General features: G+C 42.2%; 1 long non-coding RNA gene across 1 annotated transcript in view; it reads right to left on the bottom strand.

Moving 5' to 3' along the window:
• The window catches only part of LOC148129734 (uncharacterized), a 795,631-nt gene extending 771,564 nt beyond the window's left edge, over positions 1–24,067 (bottom strand). The window contains exon 1 of the long non-coding RNA XR_015750707.1: positions 23,960–24,067. This is a non-coding gene — a long non-coding RNA (uncharacterized LOC148129734). The remainder of the gene's footprint in view (positions 1–23,959) is intronic.
• Between the last annotated feature and the right edge of the window lie 2,331 nt (positions 24,068–26,398).

Raw genomic sequence — 26,398 nt, 5'->3', positions numbered from 1 at the left:
AGATAGTTGCTCCTTGCAAGGAGACCACAAGACACAGACCCTCTAAATGGTTTATTGCTCTGGGAGACGAGGGAATAGCTATCTTGGTCATTCCACGATCAGCACCTTCAAGGATGTCAGCTTTGCATATTTCTTGTTCTAATCATTTTTGGAAAATGAGTTTTAGTTTCTTTTCAATTGTTAAGAACTTTGGACTGAAAAGTTTTACAGCACCAAGTAAGTTTCCTTCAATTCTTAGAGAAAGAAGTTTTAAATACACATTTAATTACTTGAAAAATTATTTCTTGAAATAAAAAGCAAAAAAAAAAAAAAAATGATTAGAACTTTGATTTTGGAAAGTTACAAATGGACCAAAGGTCCAGATGGATTTGGAATAAGATTTTGGAATTAATTATAAGAATTCTTCCCATAGGAAAATAATTTTGTTTTGAATTCTTTTTAAAGAATATGAAAGAACAGGACTTTAAAGGTCCGACACTAGAGGGAACTAGAAGGAACTAAAGATTATAATTAAAGGAGAAGAAAACTTACATTTGGTTCAATGATACAAAATAGAGAAACACATTTTACCATTGGCTATATTAAAATGTATATTTTGAATAATCTAGCCAGAAGTTAATTTTAACAGTGTCTGCCTCTATAGATAGGCTATGTTTAAAAGATGCCATGGAAGAGGAACAAGAAATATTTAAAGATGACATTTAAAGATGACAGGCTACAAGAATGTCATGGGCGGAAAATATTATACTGGACATACAAAAGAAACCGGCGGATGCCTTTATAATTATTAAAAGGAATATACCAATAAGAAACAGACTGACTTGAATAATTTTCCTATACAGGTAGTCCTCAACTTACAACTTTTTTGTTCAGTGACTGTTCGAAATTACAATGGTACTGAACAAAGGGAGTTATGATCTGTACCCAATGTTATGGCCACTGCAGTGCCCTCATGGTCTTGGGAACAAAAATTGGGATCTTGCAGCAGCCCCCACCTAGGTATTTATTTATTTATTTATTTATTTGATTTGTCAATTGTTTACAAGATAATAAGTACAAGTGTATACATAGTTGTGAATATATGAAATGGGTACATATAAGAAAAATAAAAGAATAAGAGAAACAATAGGACAGGGACGGTAGGCACGTTGGTGCGCTTATGCACGCCCCACAGACCTCTTAGGAAAGGGGTGAGGTCAATAGTAGACAGTCTAAGGTTAAAGTTTTTGGGGTTTGGGGAAGAGACTACAGAGTCGGGTAGAGTATTCCAGACATTGACCACTCTATTGCTGAAGTCGTATTTCCTGCAATCAAGTTTGGTGCGGTTTACTTTGAGTTTGTATCTGTTGTGTGCTCTTGTGTTGTTATGGTTAAAGCTGAAGTATTCATTGACAGGTAGGACATTGCAATGTATGATTTTATATACCATGCTTAAGTCGGACCGAAGACGGCGTAATTCGAGGTTTTCTAGTTTTAGAATTTCGAGTCTGGTGGCGTAAGGTATTCTATAACGGTAGAAGAGTGGAGAACTCTTCTTGTGAAATACTTCTGGACTTTCTCAATTGTGTTAATATCACATACGTGATAAGGATTCCAGACTGATGAACTGTATTCGAGTATTGGTCTAGCAAATGTTTTGTATGCTCTGGTTAGTAGTGAGATATTGCCAGAGAAAAAGCAACGTAGGATTAGGTTAACAACTCTTAATGCCTTTTTGGCTATGTAGTTGCAGTGAGCTCTAGCACTTAGATCATTAGAGGTGAGTATTCCCAGGTCCTTTACAGAGCTTGGGTCATCAACAAGATCTTCCCTCCAGCCTGCCTCACTGGGTCCCTTGGACCTGCCTCCCACCCAGCTGGGCACCCAAAAGCCTTAGGCTGCCTCCTCCTCCCAGTGATCTGAGAATTGTAGTTGCTTCCAAAATGGCACCTACTATTGGGATGACAATGATCCATCCTCCATTATAGGAAGATCACATGGTGGATCAGCTGCTTTTTCCCAAAGGTGATCTTCAGAAAAGGTAAGTAGACAGAGGTGTGACCGGAGAAGGAGGCCCAAGAATGTGGGCAGGCCACCTGTGAGCTGGGGAAGGGCTGCAGGGTAAAGCCAATGACCCAGGGCCTTTCTCCTCCCCTGAGGCACTCCATGCTCTTCTTAATAACCACAATGGAGAGTACAAGAATTGTAGTCATTAAGCAAGGTGGGCATCTCATTTAAAGACAACTTACGATCAGAATTCTGGGCTCCACTGTGGTCGCAAGTTGAGGAGTTCCCATATTAGAGTTACAAAAGAGGTTTCTTTAAAACTTTGAAGAATTTTGCGAGAATAGACAAAGAAAAAATGAATTCAAGTTTAAAGACATATTTTGAAGAGACTAAAGATCAGAACTGTTAAAAGTAAAAAAGATGGAATGTAGAGGTGATTGATTTGATCAAAATAAGAATAGGTATGTTATCTCTGGTAACCCTTAATGGACTTTTGTTAAGAGATAAGAGATGGGATATGGGAGGAAGAGACCATCTGTTGCATTTTAAGAGAAGGTGATAAGTCACTAAAGTTTGTTTGTATTTGTTGTGATGAAGGAAGAAGTAATTTCTTTACATACTTCATATTCTTATTTTATCTTTTCTATTTTTTCTTTTCTTTTCTGCATTTCAATTTTTTTCTACTTTTTTAGTTTGGATGAGTTTTTATCATTGTAATTTAATTATAAAATTTTAGTAATAATTTGTAATTTAACTTATTAAATCAAGTGTACCTAAATAAAATTATTATTTAAAAAAATGGGGAAAAAACAAGGGTGCTTTCAATGTTGGCACCGAGCCAGTTGTCCATTTCTTCTCGTTCTCTTATGCTTGATTCACCTATGATGATGTGCTGATCTTCCCTTCACACCCTTTGTCCTCCCTTCAGTCCGTTGGGTTCTCTGATACCCAAACACGCCCCTTCCACGTCTGCCATTTTACCTCTTCCCTGCCTCGTGATCCTCAGCCGGTCCTTTCATACTTCGGTGAAGCCCAGGCTCTCTTCCCCCATAAGCTCAATTAGCCAAGCGGGGTTTCCAGGACGCTGCACAAGACGGGAGTTAAGTCAGTGGTCGGATTCAAATCTTTTTTATACCGGTTCTGTGGGCGTGGCTTGGTGGGCGTGGCAGGGGAAGGAGACTGTAAAATCTCCACTCAGAGGTGGGATTTGCCGGTTCTCTGAACTACTCAACATTCCTGCTACTGGTTCTCCTGGTCAGAACCTGCTGAATTCACCACCTCTGAGTTAAGTCTCCCTCTCTATCTCTTCAGCGTCTCCCTTCCTCCAGATTCAAACCCTGCCCACCCCAGAGGGGGCCCCCATCTGCACAAACTGGACCTCTTTTTTCTATGCTCAGTTGATTGGGGGAGGAAGAGAATGAGGGGGGGGGGTGCCAGTAAGTCAACTTAGAGCGGCACCCATGGTATGGACCAGAGATTTCCCACTCCAAGCATAATGAAGAGCTTCGATCAACAACCTGCCATTGTGATAAGCACAGTCCTAATGCTTCTTGGTCGCCCACAGCGTCTACCATCCTCCTTCTTTTTCTCTTGTCTTTTCTACAGTGTGTGAAACGGAATCTCAGCAAGTGAGCCTGGCAGGAGGGCAGTTTCATCAACAGTTTCAATAAAAACAAGTGTTTGCTGTTGTGAAATTGCTCTGTGATCCATTAACCATATTAAGCTCAATTCAGGGAGGGAAATGGATGGGAGGCGATGAGGTCTTACTTAGGAGTCATGGTTGGCTTCTTGGTTGCATCCGCCTGTGTTTACACAGAGCAGTAAAACACCCCAGAACAGGACACCACAAATACACTCCCCTGGTGTGCAGAGAAGCCTGGAGGTTCACCTGGTTTCCCAGAGACTCTGGCTCTCTGTGGTGGAGGAGGGCGCATCACCTTTCGTCTCTCTGCTTTCGTGGCTCTGCTGTTTTGAGCTGAAGGCAGCCTAACCTAATATTCCTATTATATTCTTATTGTCCTTTCCTATTGGCCATTTTCCTTTCCATATTCAACATATTCCTATTGTCATCATTCCTCTGTACCCAAAGCTTCAAAGCATCTATGGCAAATGGATCCAGAGTGGTAGGAGGATTGTTGAATGAGTACTCCATGAAATAGGCACTGGATTGTAAAGCATGCCTCACTGTAGCACTAAGCACAGTTTGAAGACAACTGTACAGAGATATGGTTCCCAGCACTAGGCAACCACACGTGTCTCTGTCCTTCTACCAGATGCAACTGGGAAGCTATTCTAAAGCAGAGGTCCCCAACCACCGGTCCACGGACCGTACCAGTCCGTGGAACAAATCCTACCGGGCCGCTGGTTTGCTGGGCGCCGCCATCTTGTTTTGATGAAAAAGTGCTTCCGGTGAGCTTTTCTGGGTAGAAAGGTCACCGGAAGCACTTTTTCATCAAAACAAGATGGCGGCGCCAGCCGGTGAGCTTTTCCGGGTAGAAAGCCATTTCTACCTGGAAAAGCTCACTGAAAGCTGAGCGCCGCCATCTTGTTTTGATGAAAAAGTGCTTCCGGTGAGCTCACCGGACGCACTTTTCATCAAAACAAGATGGCGGCACCCAGCTGATGCCGGTACCGGGCCACGGTGCCCAGCTGATGCCGGTACCGGGCCGCGGCATAAAAAAGGTTGGGGACCACTGTTCTAAAGGACACGCACAGTTACCGGGCATTTGTTAGGCCAAAGATCCACTGGCTTAGATGCAAGCATGAGTTAGTCCTGCAGTTCTCATTCTTTGTGCAAGGAATATATGTGTGTGACTTTTCCTCCTCCCAGGCCAACTTCCTTTGGTTGTGAAGAAAACAGAGAAGTTTGGGGTTGAGGCTGGGGAGGCTCTCCAAGGCCCTCATCATCTATACAGCAGTGGTGGGATTCAATTTTTTTACTACTGGTTCTGTAGGCGTGGCTTGGTGGGCGTGGCAGGGGAAGGATCAGCGTGGCAGGGGAAGGAACGATAGCGGAACCATTACACAGGTTGCTTGATAAGAAAGCTACCTGGATCTGGGGGTGACAAGAAGAAACAGCATTCCAAGAAATAAAAAAATTACTTACCTCAGACTGTGTGCTAATACAATACAGCGAGACCCTTCCAATAACACTAACATGCGATGCACCACCATTCGGCATAGGTGCCATACTCAGCCACGTATTATCCGATGGAAGAGAAGCACCTATCACATTCTATTCAAAAACTCCATCTAAACCAGAGCGGAATTACAGCCAACTAGACAGAGAGGCATTGGCCACAATAACAGGAATAAAACGCTTTCACGAGTATATCTATGGCAGACCTTTTTCACTTGTCACAGACCATAAACCTCTCCGAGGAATCCTCACAGGAAAGAAAGCTACACCTAACATACTGTCACCACGAATGACGAGGTGGTCTGAATTCCTAGCTGCCTATAACTACAACTTGATCTACTGACCAGGAAAGAACATAACACATGCTGACGCCCTGAGCCGTTCCCCCCTACCAAACTTAGACAATGATCCTGCACCAACCACATCAACCCTTCAAATCGAGACATTGGCAAAACTACCCATAACAGCAACAGACATTGCTATGGAAACCACAAGAGACAGAAACCTGGCACGGATTTTAAATTGGGTAAGTAAAGGTTGGCCAGAGACTGCAAGCGACGAGACTGTTAAACCATTTCAAAATAGACAAACGGAACTATCAATCTTAAAGGGATGTATACTATGGGGGGATAGGGTGGTCATACCGAACATATTAAGAAAATGAATAGTTGAATTATTACATGAGGGTCACCTGGGTATTGTCAGAATGAAATTCCTGGCTAGGAGTTATGTATGGTGGCCAGGGATGGATAAAGACATAGGAGACTGGGTAGCAACGTGTAAACGGTGCCAGGAATTTACACCTACACCCCCTTCTGCACCTATACACGAATGGGAAACACCTAGGGGACCATGGTCTAGAATACACATTGATTTTGCAGGACCAACTAAAGGACACACATTCTTAATAGTCGTAGATGCTTACTCAAATTGGCTAGAGGTAAACATCATGCACTCAACCATAACAGAAGCTGTTATTAGACAGCTAAGGAAACTTTTTACAACACATGGATTGCCGGATTTAGTTGTATCCGACAACGGACCACAATTTACGACAATAACATTTGAGGGGGTTCCTGGCAGAACAAGGGATAAGGCATGCACTAACAGCGCCGGGATATCCGGCTATGAACGGATGGGCGGAACGCATGGTCTGTTACACAAAGGAAACACTACACTAATTGGGACCTGGAGATCCCAATTTGAAGAAGAGAAACAAGAAAAAATAGACAAACTACTAAGTATACAACACATGACACCCAACACCACAACAAATAAAAGCCCAGCAGAATTATTAATGGGAAGGAAACTAAGATCAAACCTAGACAGATTACACCCCACATATAGCCCAGAAAAGCCAGCAGACTCCTCCAGTAAGTGCCACACATTCAAAACAGGGGACCTAGTATATGCAAAGAACCTCACGGGGGAACCATTGTGGATATCGGCAAAAATAACCCAAATAACGGGGGCCCGGTCATACAGGGTAGACACAGAGGACGGGAGAAACTGGAGGAGACACATAGACCAAATCAGATCGAGAACCACACTGAGACAAACAATCAGGAAGAAGAAGGAGAACCCTCAGATACAAACAGAAGGGGAGGGGGAGACCCTCTGCAAACCTCTAGCAAAAACAACCCAACCAGAGAGGGGGAGACCCCTCAAACACAAACAGAAGGGGAGGGGGAGACCCTCCACAAGTAAAAGAATTGACAAAACAAACCCTAACAACTACACAACAACCAATACTAACATTAGCCCTGATCGGAAATTGCAAACACGTACCATAGAAGAAGAAAACAACTTGGGGAGACTGGAGCAGGCTTCAAAGAACCATCAGGAAGCCACTCCTGGCGGGAGCGGCCGAGCTGACTCAACCAGCCAGGAAAGGCCTGGCAGGAGCGGCATGGCCAATTCGACCTTCCAGGAGGCTCCACGGAAAAGGACGAGAGAAACAGCAACCCCGTCTGAACAAGTCAGAGGCGAACTCACGACCGAGTTGCGCAGGTCCAGTCGGAACCAAAAGAGCCCCGCCAACCTACGTGACTACGTAATATAGATTGGTTAGACTGGACCACAAGAGGAGGGGTGTCAGCAAGAGATTTGAAGAGCCGTCATTGGCCATGAGCCGCGAGCAGCCGGCTATAAAAAAGGCTGCTGCGGTTTCTCCGTGTTCAGATTCTAGAAGGAAATAAATAAAGAAAAAAGGTCAACTGGGTCTCGAGTCTCTTTTCCCGCGACGCAACACTTTTCATGCAGCTGCATCCTTTGCATGTCTCCTGCAGCTTCTGCATCTGAGTGTATGCACAGCCACTTCACTTCATTGGTAGCCCTAACGAACATGCGATCTCTGCAGGCACATGGATGCCCAGGAAGAACAGATAATTCTGCAAGCCCTTCAGGAGAAAAAATATTAATTTGGGAAGAGATTCATTTTGTTCAGATTAGCTCACATTCGGATGTATCCCTTTCAGATGTACTGCTTTGCCTTCTGACTGATGAAGAAAACAGTGTTTGCCAGTGAGGCAGGGTGGGGAGGGAAAGGACATTATTTTTACCTTATTTGTGGTCGCAGTTGGCCATTTTCTCCCAATGATCAGAATGTCCTGGAAGACAAAATGGAATCCACCCAAAGTGGTTGACCAAACATGCCAATTCTTTCGTTTCCATCTGAGATGGTGATCAGCATTGCTGTAACAAGCTGGCCTTTTTATGGTCTAATGACATCACAAAACGTGGTAAACTATGTGCATGACTTCACCTGTATCACCATGTCATGAAGTTTGTGTTGCTCCACTTAACAGACCCCTGTGGTGGCGGTGATGGCTTTCCTAGAAGTGTGATCAATTCGAGGTAAATAAGGGCTATTAATTAAAACCATGGTATTCTTTAATCAAAGATGGCATCCTTCTAGGAAACACCTATAGCCCAAACTTGGGAACATGTTCTGGGAACATTTGCTTTGGAGTAACATTCTGAGATGAGTTTTGAAAGCTGAAACTTAAAACCTTTGGCAAAAGCTGAAGTTTGTTTCTCTGCTGCGCAACCCAGCAATTAAATGGTTTTCTTTGGAATATCCTTCCCTTAAAACTTCTGGCTGCTGGATTCATGCTTCACAAACGCTGGAGTTCAAGCTTCTTGCTTCTTCCAGGCTTTCTGGATTCAACTTCCTCTTAGAAGGTCATGAAGCTTGAATTTCCAGGCCTGGGTGCTGCAAGATTTCCCACCCACCCACCCACCCCCATTACTGTTGGGAAATGTGATGTGGAGATTTACAAAGCCTCCGTGGTCTTCCGAAGCACATTTGCACCACAGAATGAATCCCGCCTGGGAGGGGCTGAGGCTCCCTGGACTGGCAGTGAAAATGGACAGCAAAGACACCATTACTCTGCTGGTCATTCAAAGAAATATGGGGCAGTCTATTTTTATCCTGGAGTTTAAGAAAGCGGGAGAATCCAATTCAGTACTATAAATACAACTGAATTGAGAATAGAAGCTGTGTATGGAGAGAAGCTTCCGCTATGGGATATTTACTTCACCCCCCAAAACTCCCTTCTCCCCTCATTGCAGCCCACAGAATCATCCAGAAATAGCACAACCACCATGGGGTCACCTCCTCTTCAGAAGATGGAGGCACTCCAGCTGGAGAAATAGAAGCATATTTGGTTTCCCACTGCACTCAGCAAATCCAGTCTGACTCCCAGAGGTTATTGGGATCACTGGCAGCCCATTCCTGGCAAGAGGACCTGAGGACCTGCAGAACCCCCACCCCAGCCTCTCTGCTCCCCAACTTTCAGCTAAGGAAGGCCTTCCCCCTCCAGCCCCATCAAGTCGGAGAACTCAAAATTGCCTTGGCCCAGCTCTCAATAGGGTCTCAGTAAGCCCATTTTCTCCCATAGTAGACGAAGGGTGAAGGGTGGTTTAAGGGTGAATATGTACTTTCAAAATCAGATGAGAAGGTAGGGCTTGAAAAGGGGACAAAAGGAAGATGAAGACCATTTGGGCTGAGAAGCTCAACTGTCCCTGATGTGAAGTTGAAGTTGGGGCTCCTACCGCTATGGGAAGGAAGAAAAATGTGTTATAAGCTCCTTCCCTCCCTCCCTCTTTCAGCTGCTACAGCTAGTCTGGCATAAGAAGGAGAGGCCTAGCATGATTTAGAGTGAAGCCCCCACCCTTTAAGAAGGTCTGGAGCAGCTGGAGAGAGCCAGCCTGGCCCAGCGACCCTCAGAGGAACATGTGTCTGCCATATTCAGATGTTTCCTTGAGTTTGTTTGCAGATAGCTTGCAAAGACATTTGGTGTCTTCAGCTCTTCTCCTTAAGAACGATTGGCAAGAAATGGCGAAGAAGCCAGAAGGAGATGAGCAACCATCTGAGTAAGCAGATATTAGCGGAAAAAGTAGAGTGTGGAATCTGGTAATGTTATGGTTTCCACCACAAGGATGTACATTATTTATCAAGAAAGACCTGAGAAATGGCTGTGGAGAAATATTGGATAAACACAGCAGAACAAAAGACAGAGGGGGAAAGTTCCAGTAGAATTTAATGGGGGTGCCGGTGGATGTTCCGGGTTCAAGTATTAGAAACGCTTTGCCTCATTTCTTTCTGCATAGAAGGTTTAAGGAAGGCCACGCAATGCCAGCTGCGTGTGGGTCCATGTCTCTCCTGGCCAATCAAGGCTTCCTGGAAGGTGACGTGCAGCTGGATCCAAGCAGCACTTAATATTTCTTGGGGGGGCAAGGATGGTCCCTCCTGTCTAAAAGGAACTGTGGTCATTCGCTTCCTCAAGAAGTCACCGCTGGACAATTTCTGGATTTGGTGGACTCCTTGCAACCAGACTTCAAACCAATTGAAAATATCAAGATGGTGTTGATTGGTGTTGTAGGCTACTTTTGGCAGACTTGGGACTGGGCAGCACCCACTTTGCTGCTGCTACGTTAAAAAAAACAGCTAAAAACCTATGTTTGTAAATAAGACAAAAATAACTGAACTGAAGAAACTTCTTGGATGAGAAGCGAAGAATCTTGAAAGAAAAACAAAGGAAGTCCAGTTGCCTTTGAAAAAGGACCCTGGGACAACCATGACGTGGATGACTGAGAATCTCCATAGACAAGGAAAAATAACGGAAATTCATGGACGGCCCTTGTTTTCTTATAGTCTCCAGTTTCTCTTTTCCCCAGGAGTTTCGCACTTTCTCTGGACCAGGATCGTCTCCGGATGCCTGAGATCCCTACACTTGGGAGTGGGTTCCCAATAGAGAGCGCCCCCCCCGCCACAAAAGTTCAGCCTCAGGAACATTGTGCTGAGACGCTCCCTTTCATCATTCCGTTTGTTGCCAGAGCAGCCCCCCTCCCCCTGTTTAACAGCAGGCACTGCGATTTCATAAGGCAACAGAGAAACCAAATGTGAGGCAGGGCCTGGTTGGCTGACCAGCCATCTTTGCAAATGTTCTCCAGTGGGCATCCTGGGGCAAGGTTTACAGTGGTGAGGATCCATTTGAAAGCATTCCTGAGACTTTGGAGCCCAGAAGCAATTTGAGTCTCTCTCAGTGATGATTTTAACCATCCAGGTTTTTAGAAAATTAGAAAGCTTCAAATAGTGCTAGAATCACCCCATTTTCCTGAGTGGAGAGAAGGGCAAAGTAGCATTTTAAAGTGAGAGAGCCTTCATAGATATAGAATAGAATAGAATTCTTTACAGAATTCTTTTTATCGGCCAAGTGTGATTGGACACACAAGGAATTTGTCTTGGTGCAAATGTTCTCCATGTACATAAAAGAAAAGATACATTTGTCAAGAGTCAATGGGAAATTTGGCTGGTTTTCCTATGTGAACATGACGAAAGCGATCAAATTTGTTTTCCGTTGCTTTTCCTACAATAAGGTCTGTGCAATCTATACTTCCCTTTTTTATTCTGCATTTTGGCGTCTCAGTCTTGTTTGGGTCTTAAGGCTGAGGCCCTTCAACCTCAGGCTGCCTAGAGACTCCAAGCTATCAGGGAAACACCTTGAGTTTTAAAGCCAGCGAAGCTACTTTGGGAGATGCCGTGTGGAAGTTGTTCATAGTGCTAGCATACTGACACATTATGTGTGCCATATGTGCACAGCACGAAAGATGGGTGGGTTGTAGCTGGGAAATTGGACCTCTGTTTATTATATGACGAAAGAGTGCCATCCTTTCCCCAGTTCATTCCTTGTGATACTCATGGTTGAAATCGAAGCCACATCTGCCAACCCTCAGGAGCATGGGAAAATGAAGCTGAGCAGGAGGAACGAAGGATGGGCAGCCAAGTTCAACAGAGAGAAAGGAAGGGGAGGAGAACATCAACAATGAAAGCAGAGCATCTGTGAGCAACAGAGAGAGGAAAATGAATGCTGGATGAATGCTGGATCAAGGGACCTCCCCAGCTCAAGTCCTACCACCCACATCTTCTTGAATGTTGGCACCCAATGAGACAACTATCGATTCCATCATCGTGGGCAGACTGTAAAAAGGAAGATGGTTTTCCTTGAGTGATGGCAGAACCTCCTCCAATTGATAACAGGCATTTTCCAAAAAAAAAAAGATCCTGTCGCTGCCTCGTTGGCCTTTCCGTAAGGTCTGTTCCCTGCAACCTCCTGCTAACCAAGCATTTATCATCGAGACAAGCTGGGAATTGTCCCCTGTGTTGTGGTGGTGCATTTTGACAAGCGGGGCCTGTGACAGCCCTCTGAAACACTGCAGCACTTGTGAAGCAGAACGTGTGGGAGTCATCTTGGATGGGAGAATCGGAACCATCTGCTGGTGGTATCAATGCAACAATCTTGTGAAGGACCTTTGATGTTCAAAAATTAAACATTTTTTAATATATTTAAGGCCCAAAACTAAAGTGCCTGACGTTGTTGTTGTATATGATTCAAAAAGTAAAGAGCATGATGGGGAGGGAGAAGAGAAAATGACAAACTCACTTTCATTTAGATCAATCTTGTCTCAGTCTGTTGCCTTTTAAGATCTATAATGTTCCAATTCTATGAATTCTAAGTATTTCTCTCAGTTGTGCACACCGTTTGGTCCCCACACTATAAAAAGATGTGGAGACTCTAGAAAGAGTGCAGAGAAGAGCAACCAGGATGATTAGGGGACTGGAGAGTAAAACACATGAAAAATGGTTGCAGAAACTGTGCATGGCTAGTCTAGTGAAGAGAAGGACCAGGGGAGACAGGAGAGCAGTCTTCCAATATTTGAGGGGCTGCCAGAGAGAGGAGGGGGGTCAAGCTATTTTTCAAGGCACCTGAAGGCCAGACAAGGAATAATGGATGGAAACTGACCAAGGAGAGATTCAACCTGGAAATAAGGAGGAATTTCCTGACAGGGAGAACAATCCACCCATGGAACAGAAGTTGCCTTCAGAAGTTGTGGGAGCTTCATCACTGGAAGCTTTCAAGAAGAGATTGGACTGCCACCTGTCAGAAATGATGTAGGGTCTCCTGCTTGGGCAGGGGGGTTGGACTAGATGACCTAGAATGTCCCTTCTAACTCTGTTAAAAAGGATGTCCCTCTCTGTCTTTATACATATATGTTCATGCATAGGAATATTATTATGTGTAAATGAGTGGGATTCCACTGCATATAATCAATGGTGGGATTCAATTTTTTTTACTACCGGTTCTGTGGGCGTGGCTTGGTGGGTGTGGCAGGGGAAGGATACAAAATCTCCACTGAGAGGTGGCATTTGTCGGTTTCCACTACCAGTTCTCCAGAACTGGTCAGAACCTGCTGAATACCACCTCTGCATATAATGTAACATTTTACACACCCCTCCTCCAGGCGTGTGGGACCATGCAGGTTTCCAGCATGGCAGTAGAAGTCCTCCCTTTCTATGGGTCTCAGAAGGTTGCCTCTCTATCTGCCCCAAAGGGACTGAGCTTCTGATGGTCATCTATGCATGCAGCTGGCCTGGAGGTGTTCTTGGCTTGAGGATCATGACATGTGTTGATTCTGTTGTTCTTCTTGACTTCCTGGCATACCACTAACCATAGGTACTGTCAGAACTGCCAATATACGCTTGAGTTTTGCATTCACCAGTTGCCAGTCTGTCATGAACTAAGGGGATAGGGAGACAGATGGAAGGAGGAAGGAAGGCTAACCACTCAGTGTACCTTCCAACGGCACCATCCCAAGGTCTTAGCCCTGGGAATGGAATGCAATGGATTACCCACCAGCCTGCCATTGAAGAAATTGATCCCAAAACAATTTATTCAGATATAATTGGACAATAAAGGACCAGTGGAGGGGAGGAACCAGAGAAGGAAAGTTAACTGAGAAACTGTGGCATGTGAACTTCAGTTCTGGCTTTGCTACACTGGATCCCACTTGGCTTTTAGTAAAGTATACCTTCCGGCACGAATGGAATCAAGCGTCTTTCTTACCTAAAGGATCAAGTTGAACAGACCTGACAGGAACGCTGTCAGGTACATGGATTGCTCAGAGTCCTGGAAATAAGATTCCATTTTTCAGGGACATCTCTCAAGTAGATTTGAGGTGGCTATTACCTGGAACACCCTAGGACTCTTATCTCCAACAATGAACAACATCCACAAGAAATCCCACAGGTGCTAATGTATTTATTTAATTGTTTATTTATTCAATTTCCATAGCTGCCTGTCTCAACCAGGTGACCCTGGACGATTCTAAAATTGTAAAACAATTAAAACAGTAAAAACATCCAAAAAATAAATATATACATCCTCCAAGATAGTTGACCAACTGACACTAAAGCCAAGAATCAAGCCCAAACCACATCCCAAGTCCCAGGCCAGGTACAGAGTCACATTGTAAAGCCTTACAAAGGGTTGGGGTTAATCCAGGAATGGCTGTTATTAGGATGCTGATGTCTCTAATTCTGTTTCTCCATTTCCGCCTTCAGAGGCAGTTGGGCTGGAGGAGGGATGATCAATGAATCCATTGTGAGGGGTTAGAATACCAGAAAGATGGTAGAGCATTTCTGATTTGGACTACATTCTTCCTGTAGGAGCAGAATAGAATAGAATAAGAATAGAATAAATAAGAATAGAATAAGAATAAGAATAAGAATAGAATAGAATAAGAATAGAATGGAATGGGATGGGATGGAATGGGATGGGATGGGATGGAATGGGATGGAATGGAATAATGGAATAGAATAGAATAGAATAGAATAGAATAGAATGGAATAGAATAGAATGAATAGAATGGAATGGAATAGAATATAGGATAATATAGGAATAGAATAGAATGAGGAAAAATAGAATAGAGTAGAACAGAATAGAATAGAATGGAATGGAATGGAATGGAATATAGGATAATATAGGACTAGAATAGAATAGAATAGAATAGAATAGAATAGAATGGAATGGAATAGAATGGAATGGAATGGAATAGAATGGGATGGAATATAGGATAATATAGGAGTAGAATAGAATGAGGAAAAATAGAATAGAATGGAATGGAATGGAATGGAATAGAATAGAATAGAATAGAATAGAATAGAATGGAATGGAATGGAATGGAATGGAATGGAATGGAATGGAATAGAATGGAATGGAATATAGGATAATATAGGAGTAGAATAGAATGAGGAAAAATAGAATGGAATGGAATGGAATGGAATGGAATGGAATGGAATAGAATAGAATAGAATAGAATAGAATAGAATAGAATAGAATAGAATAGAATAGAATAGAATAGAATAGAATAGAATAGAATAGAGTTCTTTTTTATTAGCCAAGTGTGATTGGACACACAAGGAATTTGTCTTGGTGCAAATGTTTCAGTGTACATAAAAGAAAAGAGACATTCGTCAAGAGTCAAGCTCAAAATTGACATATGTGTAGCCATTTTAGTTAGGCTTAGTATATATTCTTTTTCTTACTTTCTCTGTGGCAGTCATGGGGGGTGGGGAAGGGTAGAACACTAAATGATAGTTATAGGGTACAATAAGCAATCGAATAATACTAGGAAACAGTTAATATAAATAGTAAGGATACAAGCAACAAAGATACAGTCACAAGTGGGAGGGGATGGGTGATAGATAAGGAATGATGAGAAGATTGACAGTAATAGTAATGCAGACTTTGTAAATAGTTGGACAGTGTTGAGAGAATTATTTGTTTAGCAGTGTGATGGTGTTTGGGGAAAAACTGTCCTTGTGTCTAGGTGTGTAATGCTCTAAAGCAGGGGTTCTCAACCTGGGGTGCTCGCACCCCCTGGGGGTGCGAGACGATATTCCAGGGGGTGTGAGAAAAGTCCAGGTATTTTTTTTATTTTTTTATTTTTATTTTTATTCTTATTTATTTATTTATTTATTTATTATGCAATGGATTAACTTTGTTTTCATTTTAGAGTTAAGTATCGTTATTTAGTGGCCGTCACATACATAGTTGAAAAGATTCAATCCTACCATATATTTAATGCGTTCAGTAGTTCCTAAAGTCTAAATTTCAGGGGGTGCGAGGTTCGAGTGAAATTTCTTTAGGCGCGCGGGGCGAAAAAAAGGTTGGGAACCACTGCTCTATAGCGTTGTTTTGAGGGAAGGAGTTGAAACAGAAACACAGTCAGAAGATACTTTCAGATGCAGATCTCTCTGGTTTCCCAGAATGAGCCAACAGGAGGAATTCCTTCTCTCATTTGGGTTCTAACTGTGTCCTGTCTCGAAAGAAAACAATCTTAAAATTGTGTGGCATGCCCAAGCCCTGACCGCTGAAACCTGCTGTGCTTGGAGCTACTTTTGTGCCTAATCCAGATGTTCCATTGATACAGAATGCAGCACCCAGGTTGGTCTCTGGAAAAATTCAAAGAGATCCGATTATACTGTGCTAAAAGCACTCTACCTTCTTCCAATTTGTTTCCAGGTGAAATACAAAGTGCTGGTTATGGCCTTTAAAACTCTGTATTGCTGAGTTTGGCTACTGGAGGGGATCCTCGCTTTCACCACTAGAAAATGTGCTTCTGCAACGTGCTCTAAACTTTGAAAGCCTTGAAAGCAGCCAACTGGTTTCTCAGAGCCAAGTGCATTTTGATTTTCTTTCACCGTTATGAACTGTTGGACTTGTCAAAGCCAAGGTAAACAGATGGAAGTTTCCTTTAGCTCATGTCTAAGAAGTAATTATTTATTTAGCTTGAGTGATTGTTTATCTATGCCTCCCTCTATCCTAGCTTGTTTGCTCTTCTCTGCAGGAACCTTTTGCCCAGCGTTAGCCAAATAAGAATAGAAATTCAACTCAAGGCTAGAATCTTCAGACGTTTCAAATGGCCTCTCTCCTCCTCCTCCTCTTGTCCCAAAGGAGGATTCTGGCATTTGGAGGAACAAGGGATATTTTTAAAATCTGCAGTTTTCCAAAGAAAATAGGGCTTCCATCCCTCAAATCATCAGGAATCCCAAATTCCATGAACTTGTGGAGCCACATCTGCAAAGCTAGATCTCTCTCTCTCTCTCTCTCTCTCTCTCTCTCTCTCTGAGAGCACATGGTCACTTCCCTTTGTGTGTGTGCTTATCTGTGAGAATGTGGGAACCTGCCTGAAGCTCATAAGGCCCCTTTTTGCCACCCTTATTTTCAGGTCATGAAAATTCAGTGGCAGCCTCATCATAAGTATCCCCCAGGTAGAGGAGGAGGAGGAGGAGGAGGAGGAGGAGGAGGAGAACTGAGTTGGTTCCTTAGTAATCCCCACCCATATTCTGGCAGAATAATAAAGACTGTATATCTTTAAGTGTATAAATCATATGATTTATATATATTATCCATACATAAATTATGTATTTCTGGTTTATAGCTATCAAATAATAAACAAATATACACAGCCTTTCTCCTAAAATAATTTTGCATAGTTGGGATATTTCATGCCCTTACTATGTTTTCTTTTAAATGAAATTAGTAACAATTTCCTGTTAGTAACTGAGACTAAAATCTCCCAGAGAAATGAGTCACGTGGAGATGAAAGAGTCCGCTTTGTCTTCCTTAAAGCTCAGGATGGATATTCATTAAATTCATTCACCACTTTGAGAGCTGAATGCAACGAAATTTCATTTTAATCTATGCTGATTAGTGTATATTCAAAGTGACTATAAAGTTAGCTATTCTATTCTATATCCTATCCTATCTGATTCTATAGTCTATCCTATTCTATCCTGTTCTATATCCTATTCTATCCTATTCCCAATGCAACTTTGTGGCACGGCATAACCAAGAACTAATGATTGCTTTTCTTATCTCTGAAAGAAGGAATTGGGGAAGGAACATTTTTAAATGTCTAAAGATATTTGGAAAGAATATATGGACTTTCTCTTACTTGCTTAAAAGGGGACTGACTTAATGCACACCGATTTAACGAATATACAGAATACAGAATAGTAAAGATTGGAGGGAACTTTGAGGTCTTCTAATCCAACCCCTGGCTCAAGCATTTGGGTTGCTGAAAACTGGATGGCAACCTTGTGTTTTCACTACAGCTGCGTTCACGCAACAGGGGAAAGTGCACTGGTGTTCATCGTCTTTAAATTTTTGGTGGCTGAGCATAGTATTGTGTGCTATATCCCTTTAGGGCCAAAGAAGCTTTTAATTATTCTAACTGCCTGCTTCAACTGTCAAGAAAATTGGTATGAACTGCTAATGCTGTCAATGTACCACTAATTTCCATTTAGACAGCATTATGTGAGAATGATCTTCTTTGGAAATTGTTTTAGAAGGTAATTCTAGAATATAAGTGACATCGTGTATATTGCCCATTTATATCTTAATCTGTTTGCTGTGGCATTATGGAGTTATGAAAACATCAACTATATACTGTGTTTCTCACAAAATAAGGCCGGGCCTTATTTTTTTTTTTGACCCCCGAAAAAATGGCTAGGCCGTCTTTTCCAGGGTGACTTAATTTCCTCCCCCACCTAGAGCGGCCCATACGCACATACCTCGCCATGAGGCCACTTCTATCGGCCGACGAAAGCGCCCTGAAGGCAGAGTCCCTGGCCGCTTCAGGGCGTGGCGTGGCTGCCCGTGTCCCCTCGCCTTTAGGCAGTCTCTTTCGGGCGATGGAAGCTCCCCAAGTGCACTCACCGGCCACTTCGATCGGCTGGTAGAAGCGGCCTCGGCGGCAAGGGGAGTGTGTGTGTGCGCTCGCCCCGAGGCCGCTTCTACCGGCTGATCGAAGTGGCTGGTGACTGCACTTGGGGAGCTTCCATCGCCCGAAAGAGACTGCCCAAAGACGAGGGGACATGGGCAGCCATGACACGCCCTGAAGCGGCTGGGGACTCTGGCTTTGGGGAGCTTTCGTCGCTATTGTAGTTCTAACAAACGATGTGAGAAATGGCGGGGAAACGCATGGTTTAAATAGGCCTAAATTTGGGGGGCAGGGCTTAATTTCACCTCATGCCTAGAAATCATGCTGGCCCTTCCTATTGGTGGAGGCCGTATTGTTGGAGAAACACGGTAGTGAAGTATTAAATGCAATGGTAAATAATTTTAACTACAGAAATAATGACAGGTGACATTCTAATCCAATACAATGTGAATGCATACATTCACAATGTTATTTTAACAGTTAGTATATGCCTATGACCTGTGTCCTGCAGATGACAGGATGAAGAGAAAAAGGGAATGTTTGGGAGGAGCGATGGAGAAGCTGAAGATCAAAGAAGCTGCCCCAACCTGTCTTCAACCTGGAAAGTTGCCCAAACCTCACCTGAAAGTAGAACAAATGGAACCTGCCTAGCCACAAAAACCATAGCATACAAAATAGCACATCAGAAAAATTGTCCACAAGATTAAAATATCCCTGTGGAAGAGACTCCTCCTCCCCAGAGGTGAAGCAGGCTGCCCCCACCCTCCTGGTCTTTCAGAAAGGAGCCAAAGCATTTGGCCCTGCAGCCCTTGCGTGGGGACTGGGAGCCCAGAGGAGGGTGCAATCCAGGGACTGTTTGCTGCCTGAAAGCCCTCCCCTGCCTCGTTATTAACTTTCAATATTATTATTTTTAAAAATTCAAAATGAGAAATTGTGTATACTGTTTTTAAGTTTTAATATTTTTACTTGTACTCACCAAGAGTCTCTCTGCAAGGGAGATGGATGATCTCAAAAATATGACGAGTTAATAAACTGTGTTTGAAAGGGATGGATGACAATAAATGTAGATTTTTCTTAAAGCACACAAACACACGCGCACACACAATAATCAATCAATATGTTGTGATATTGACATACACCTGGCTAACCCTCCCAAACATTTCACAATACAATGTGGGATAAACAGGAAAGAAAGAAATCTGTGGCCCTTAGCAAATAGAAATGTAAGGTTTTTCTTCCAAATAATTTAGCTCTGAGTTAGAGGAGAGGGAATCTTAGATCAGATGAGAGTCCCGGTGGATGTTGCTGCAAACAGACCGATGTGCACTGGGTGCAACAGTTTCCTGAACAGCTTGGATCTCTTTGTGTTTAGCTCAAAATTCATCTTCTGGTTCGGACTAGTTTGCCCAAGGAAATCAAGTCATTTTATTTCCTCCTGTCACGTTCTCTCCTCCTCCCCTCATCCCAATTCTGTTCCTGCTTTCTCATTCTCTGATCTTGCTTTCTCAATCTGGGTATTGATTCCTTCTTCACCATCTCCACCCTGGTTTTTTCCCCCACTATTTCTGCCATTTGAAGGAAACATACAGAAATGTGGGCTGTTGCATAGGAGAATAGATCAATCTAAGAGTTTAATTTGCAGGAAAAGAGATTCTAAGTAAAAAGCAGAAGGAATTTAGGAATTGTCCATCGAAGAAAGAGGTGTCTTGAAAATGGATAGCGCCACCTTGTTTTTAAGTCACCTCTGAGAGATGTTACCCCAAAGGGGATTAACGAGGTGACTTTGGCTCAACTTTCATGAATGAGCTTTTCCTTCAGAAAAGGAGAAGCTACTTTGGGCTCTCATACCTGTCACAACACCATTAACACAAGAAGGAGTTCTGGATGAAAAGCTTTTCGCACATGAGCCTTTGAAGAGATCTGTTCTTCAGAGTCTGTGGCACAAGGCCCAACCATGGGCTTGCCTAGGCTGCACTGAGTGAAGAAGAATTGTCTTGGGCTGCATATAAAATATATAATAAAGTTAATGTAGACAAATCAAACAGTAATGTTAAAAGTTTACAATCTTATGGGTCCGTTTTACTAACTGTCCAGGGCTGCATGTGGCCCATGGGTCATGCACATGCCTGGTCTATGTAATATACAGCGTTAACTGTGTATTTATATTATAAAATAATGTACATTATTAGCAAGCTCTCCTAATCTGTCTTTACCAGCACAGCTGTTCTGCAGTAGTGAGGGCCTCTAAGTATATTTGTCAGTTCCACTAGATGGACGGACTAGGAAATCAGCAGGAATGCTAAAACTAAAATAAAGCCTTAGTAAGGCCACACCTAGAATACTGCATCTAATTTTGGTCATCACACTATAAAAAAGATGTTGAGACTCTAGAAAAAGTGTAGAGAAGAACAACCAGGATGATTAGGGGACTGGAGGCTCAAACATATTGTTAAGTTTGGAGAATAAGGAGACCAGACATCTGACCAGTGACTTCAACTCTTTAATAATAACAGGAATCAGAATGGAGGTTTTCAACCCCTAATTTGCATTTAGGTTATTCACTTTTATTGATTCACAACACATATGAAGAACGGTTGCAGGAACTGGGCCTGGCTAGTCTAGGGAAGAGAAGGACCAGGGAAGACAGGAGAGCAGTCTTCCAATATTTGAGGGGCTGCCACAGAGAGGAGGGGGTCAACCTGTTTTCCAAAGCCCCTGAAGGCCAAACCAGGAATAATGGATGGCAACTGAAGAAGCACAGTTTCAACCTGGAAATAAGGAGAAATTTTTCTGACAGTGAGAACAAATAACCAATGGAACAGAAGTTGCCTTCAGAAGTTGTGGGAGCTTCATCACTGGAGACTTTCAAGAAGAGACTGGACTGCCATTTGTCAGAAATGGTGTAGGGTCTCCTGCTTGGGTGGGGGGTTGGATTAGATGATCTACAATTTCCCTTCCAACTCTGTTATTCTGTCTGAACCATTTTTATTGAGATTGGTTATAATAACAGATTTTTGCAAGTGTGATTGTGTGGTATACAATGTAGGGAGGTATCTACCTGAGTTGCTTTATCCAGCCTTAAAAAATGCTTTAGCTCCCTTTGCCTAGTCAATGGATCTGGCCTCTCATCTTCCTTGTTTCCTATCAGAATTCAGCCTTCTGCCCAAAGACCTGCCTGACTCTCCTAGTCTATTCCCCCTCAGTTGCTTCTCCAGACAGTCTTCTGCCATCCCCCACTCCCTCAGCAGTCCAATCATGCAGGCCAGCAGGCCGATAAGCGAAGAATGAAGCCCATGACCACAAAAAAACCCTGGGAGCAGCAAACAAAGTTGAGGATCTGTTTCCCTGCTGGAGAAGGCAAGATGGCCTGGTTGTTCACTTGCATTGCTTGAGGATAATGAGAAGAGACTAGGAAGGGGAGAAACCCGAGAAGCCCCCCCCCAACCTTTCACTGCTTCACATGGCAACATGAGGGTGAGCCTGACAGAGGCCATACTGAAGTAGCTGCCTGTGGCGGATCTTGTGAAAGGCAAAATTTCCCCGCTGCTTTGAGCTTTCTGTTAGATGGGAAACATGGAGCGGTAAAGGAAAAGGACTCTAAAAATATCCACAAATCACATTATTCCTTCCTTGGTCTCTCTCTTTCTCCCTCCATATTATTAGAAAGACAGAAAAAAAATCAGGAGAGAATGTCTGTGGAGATTCTCAGTCATCCATGTCATGGTTGTCCCAAAGGTGATTTTTTTTTTTCAAAAGGCAACTGGACTTTCTTTGTTTTTCAGAGAAGAGAAGAGAAGAGAAGAGAAGAGAAGAGAAGAGAAGAGAAGAGAAGAGAAGAGAAGAGAAGAGAAGAGAAGAGGAGCTGGAAGGGACCTTCCAGTCCAGCCCCCTGCTGAAGCAGGAGATCCTATACCATTACAGACAAGTGACTGTCTAGACTCTTCTTAAAAACCTCCAGTGATGAAGCTCCCACATCGTCTGAAGGCGAGTTGTTCCACTGGTTGATTGTCCTGACTATTAGGAAGTTTCTCCTTAATTCCAGGTTGCTTCTCGCTTTGAATAATTTCCATCCATTATTTCTTGTAACTTGACTTCCTCTTCTTTGTGGCAACCCCTCAAATACTGAACTACTGATATCATCTCACCCATAATTTTTCTTTTCTTTAGACTAGCCAGACACAAAACCTGCAGCCGTTCTTCCTGGTGTTCTGCTTCTCGTCCAAGAAGCTTCTTCTGTTCTCTGAGCTACTTCGCTGAACTGAAGAAGCTTCTTGGATGAGAAGCAAAACATCTTCAAGGAAAAACAAAGAATAGCAATAGCACGTACACTTATATACCACTTCACAGTTCTTTACAGTCCTTTCTAAGTGGTTTACAGGTCACCATATTGCCCCCAACAATCTGGGTCCTCATTTCATCGACTTCAGAAGGACAGAAGGCTGAATCAACATTGAGCTGGTGAGATTCAAACTGCTGAACTTCTGGCAATCAGCAGTCAACAGAATTAGGCCATAGTGCTGCGTTCTGAAAAAAAAAAGGCACCTTTGAGACAATCTGGATAAAATAATATGATTTGGGGATATCTATCCATTACAAGAGAGAAGCTACGTGTATCAAAAGGTTTACTTTATAACAACAATTCAGACAAGATTTTTTTCCCCCTTAAAAATAATTTCTGGGCATTTTATACAATACGTGGAATTAAATTCTTCAAGAACAATCATTCCAGAGGGTCAGGGAAGTGCCTTGACTTGAAGCCAAAGGTTGTCTGTCCTCTTTCCCATTCTCCAGAAGCCATTTCTGACCAGGGATTCTGAGCCAACCCACTTGAAAAATTCCACCAAAGGGAAGCATCCGCAGGATTTCAGATTTATCCCCAAGGTTTCTATCGCAATTCTACCATGGCTCCGCTGCATATTTTCCAGGACTTTCTCATAAATATTCAGAAAATACGTTTCAATTAGCCCTAGAATATTTCCTTCCCATCACCTTGAAAAGCGGCTGCCAGGATAGCTCACTCCATGCCAGGAAATGTCTTGGTGGAAACAACTAAGCACCTGCAGCAATAATGTGACAAAACAATTTTGTAACATTTCCGATTTTTTGGGGTCACTTAAAAAATGCTCCTACAATGTGCGAGTGTGTGTGTGTGTGTGTGCAAGAGAGAGAGTGTGTGTGTGCGTGTGCTGGGGGGAGGTCCCAGTGGACATGAGATGTATTATCCAGACAACCATTTCCAGATGCCAAATTTTAACAAGCAAAACCAAAATCTAGAAATAATAAAAGCCAAAGAAATCATGAGAGTAAAATACTGGTTAGATTTTTTTTATATCACACCTTTAACCTTTTTATTAATTCACACTACTAAGTAGAATCAGTATTAACTCATACTTGGCAATAATTCTTTCTAGTTCCAGATGCCACCAGTGGTTCTTCAACTTTGACTATGGCAACTGTTCATTTTCTGCACAGCTGATGAGTAGACAACTCTGATTCTTTTTTAAAAAAAATTGTAGCATTTTATTAAATTATAGAATAAAATACAATTTTGTAACATTTTACTGAATTATAGAATAAAATACAAAAGTACAAAAGCAAATAGTAGGACACAGTCAGGAGGGGAAAGGGAAAGAAAAGGGAGGGAGGGAGAAAAAAAAGTGTTGGCTTCTGACTCCCTCTGTTTTTATTTTTTATTTTATTTATTTAGTTTGTCAATTGCTTACAAGATAATAGGTATAAGTAAAAACATAGTTATGAATACACGTGTTAGGGATAACATTGTTTACCCTAACTGGTTTGGGTAAAAATAATAAATATGGTATCATGGTTTGTTAGTTAAAGTGTGTGTAACTTTAACTGCAAGAATGTAATTAAGGGTGTGGTTGTAAAAGCACTATATAAGAAGCGAGGCAATTGCAGCTCGCTCTCTCTGGCTTGAAGATCCCTAATTACTGGAAGGATTGATGACTGCGTTCTTGCAGGAACGGGAGATAAAAAGGAGTGTTGATATTTCTCAACGGAGAGAAGATAAAGATTGACATTTATTGTAAGTGTACTGACATTGCTATTCAAACTTTGCAAATAGAGTATCCCGACAAGACTTGACTGAAATTGATATATGACTACTGGACCGTTATTTTGACTATGCTATAATTCTTAAATGGAATAAACTATATTTTTGATAGCACAAGCATATCTGTATTTTTACTGCGTGTTAACTAGAAAATTTATTTCACACATTTACCTGTCTTCCTATCTGGCTGCACGTTCTGTTTAGTTTGTTTTCCTTAACACCTGTTGGGGAATCCAGGCTTAACAACACGGATACATATAAGAAAAATAAAAATATATATAAAAGAAACAATAGGACAGGACGGTAGGCACGTTGGTGGCTTATGCACTCTTAGAAAGGGGTGAGGTCAATAGTAGACAGTCTGTTAAAGTTTTTGGGGTTTGGGGAAGAAACCAGGTAGAGTATTCCAGACATTGACCACTCTGTTGCCGAAGTCGTATTTCCTGCAATCAAGTTTAGTGCGGTTAACCTTGAGTTTGTATCTATTGTTTGCTCTTGTGTTGTTATGGTTGAAGCTGAAGTATTCATTGACAGGTAGGACATTGCAATGTATGATTTTATATACTATACTTAGATCGGACCGAAGGCGGCATAGTTCCAGGTTTTCTAGGTCTAGAATTTTAAGTCTGGTGGCATAAGGTATTCTGCAATGAGTAGAGGAGTGGAGAACTCTTCTTGTGAAATAGTTCTGGACTTTCTCAACTGTGTTAATATCAAATACATAAAGTGGGTTCCAGACTGTTGAGCTGTATTCGAGTATTGGTCTAGCAAATGTTTTGTATGCTGTAGTTAGTAGTGTAATATTACCAGAGAAAAAGCTATGTAAAATTAGGTTAAAAACTCTTAATGCCTTTTTGCCAATATGTAGTTACAGTGGGCTCTAGCACTTAGATCATTAGAAATTAGTACTCCAAGGTCCTTGACAGAGTTTGGATCATCAACAAGGTCTTGATTATTCAGCCTGTATTTTATTTTCTGATATTTTTTTTGCCAATATGTAAGACAGAGCATTTGTTTGTTGAGATTTGAAGTTGCCATTTGTTTGACCATTCTGATACATAGTCGAAGTCTTTTTGAAGGGTAGCAGTATTGTCTGTGGTGTTGAATAGCTTTACATCATCAGCGAAGAGAACACAGTTGCTCTTAATATGATCACAGAGGTCATTTATGTAGAGTATGAAGAGAGTTGGTCCTAGAACACTGCCCTGGGGGACACCACTGTTGACAGGTACAGAATTTGATAGGATGCTCCCAATTTTGACCATTTTGTCTGTTTGACAGTAATGCTTCTATCCAGTTATGCAGGTGTCCAGAGATACCATAAGATTTTAGTTTTAGGAGTAGTTTGTCGTGTACCACTGAATCAAAGGCTTTACAGAAGTCTATGTAGATTGTGTCTATTGCTTTGCCCTGATCGAGTTGTGTAGTCCATATGTTTTTGCAGTGTAAGAGTTGCAGATTGCAGGAGAGTTTTTTTCTGAAACCAAATTGTTTATTAGAGAGTAGGTTATTTGTCTCTAAGTGGAGGATAATGGATTGGTTAATAATTGATTCCATGACTTTACAGATGATGCAGCATAAGGAAATTGGTCTGTAATTTTCAACTAGGCTGGGATCTCCCTTTTTGAAGATGGGGATGACCGTGGCTTGTGACCATAGGTTAGGCAAGGAGCTGGTCCTGAAAGATTTTTCAAAGATTATGCTTAGAGGTTTGGCTATGGCAGTGGATAGCTTTTTAAAGAAGTAGGCACATATTCCATCTGGTCCAATAGATAGAGATGGTTTTAGATTGCGCAGTGCTTTTTCAACATTGTCTTCTGTAAAATCGATACGTATTAGATCATTGTGGTTGTTGATGGTTCAACTAGGAAATACTGGGCATGATCCATTGCTATTTACAAATACTGAGCCAAAGAATGTGTTAAAGAGGTTGGCTTTAATGGTGTCGTCGTTGCAGTCTTTACCATTAGGTCCTTTCAGGGGTGGGATGGACCTTGAGTCTTTTAGTTTGTTGTTTACAAAATTCTGTTCCAGAAGAATAAAGCATTAACACAGAGTCTCAACTTTTTACTTTTCCAAAATAGTATAAAGTAGCCATTTCTAGAAATTGAAATATAATTCCACTTTTG

Source organism: Notechis scutatus, chromosome 10 (assembly GCF_049901735.1).
Source record: "Notechis scutatus isolate UNSWTSFEM ecotype Mainland chromosome 10, rNotScu1.2, whole genome shotgun sequence".
Lineage (NCBI taxonomy): Eukaryota > Metazoa > Chordata > Lepidosauria > Squamata > Elapidae > Notechis > Notechis scutatus.
Note: the sequence above shows the minus strand (reverse complement) of the source record. Positions and strands in the feature narration are given on the sequence as shown.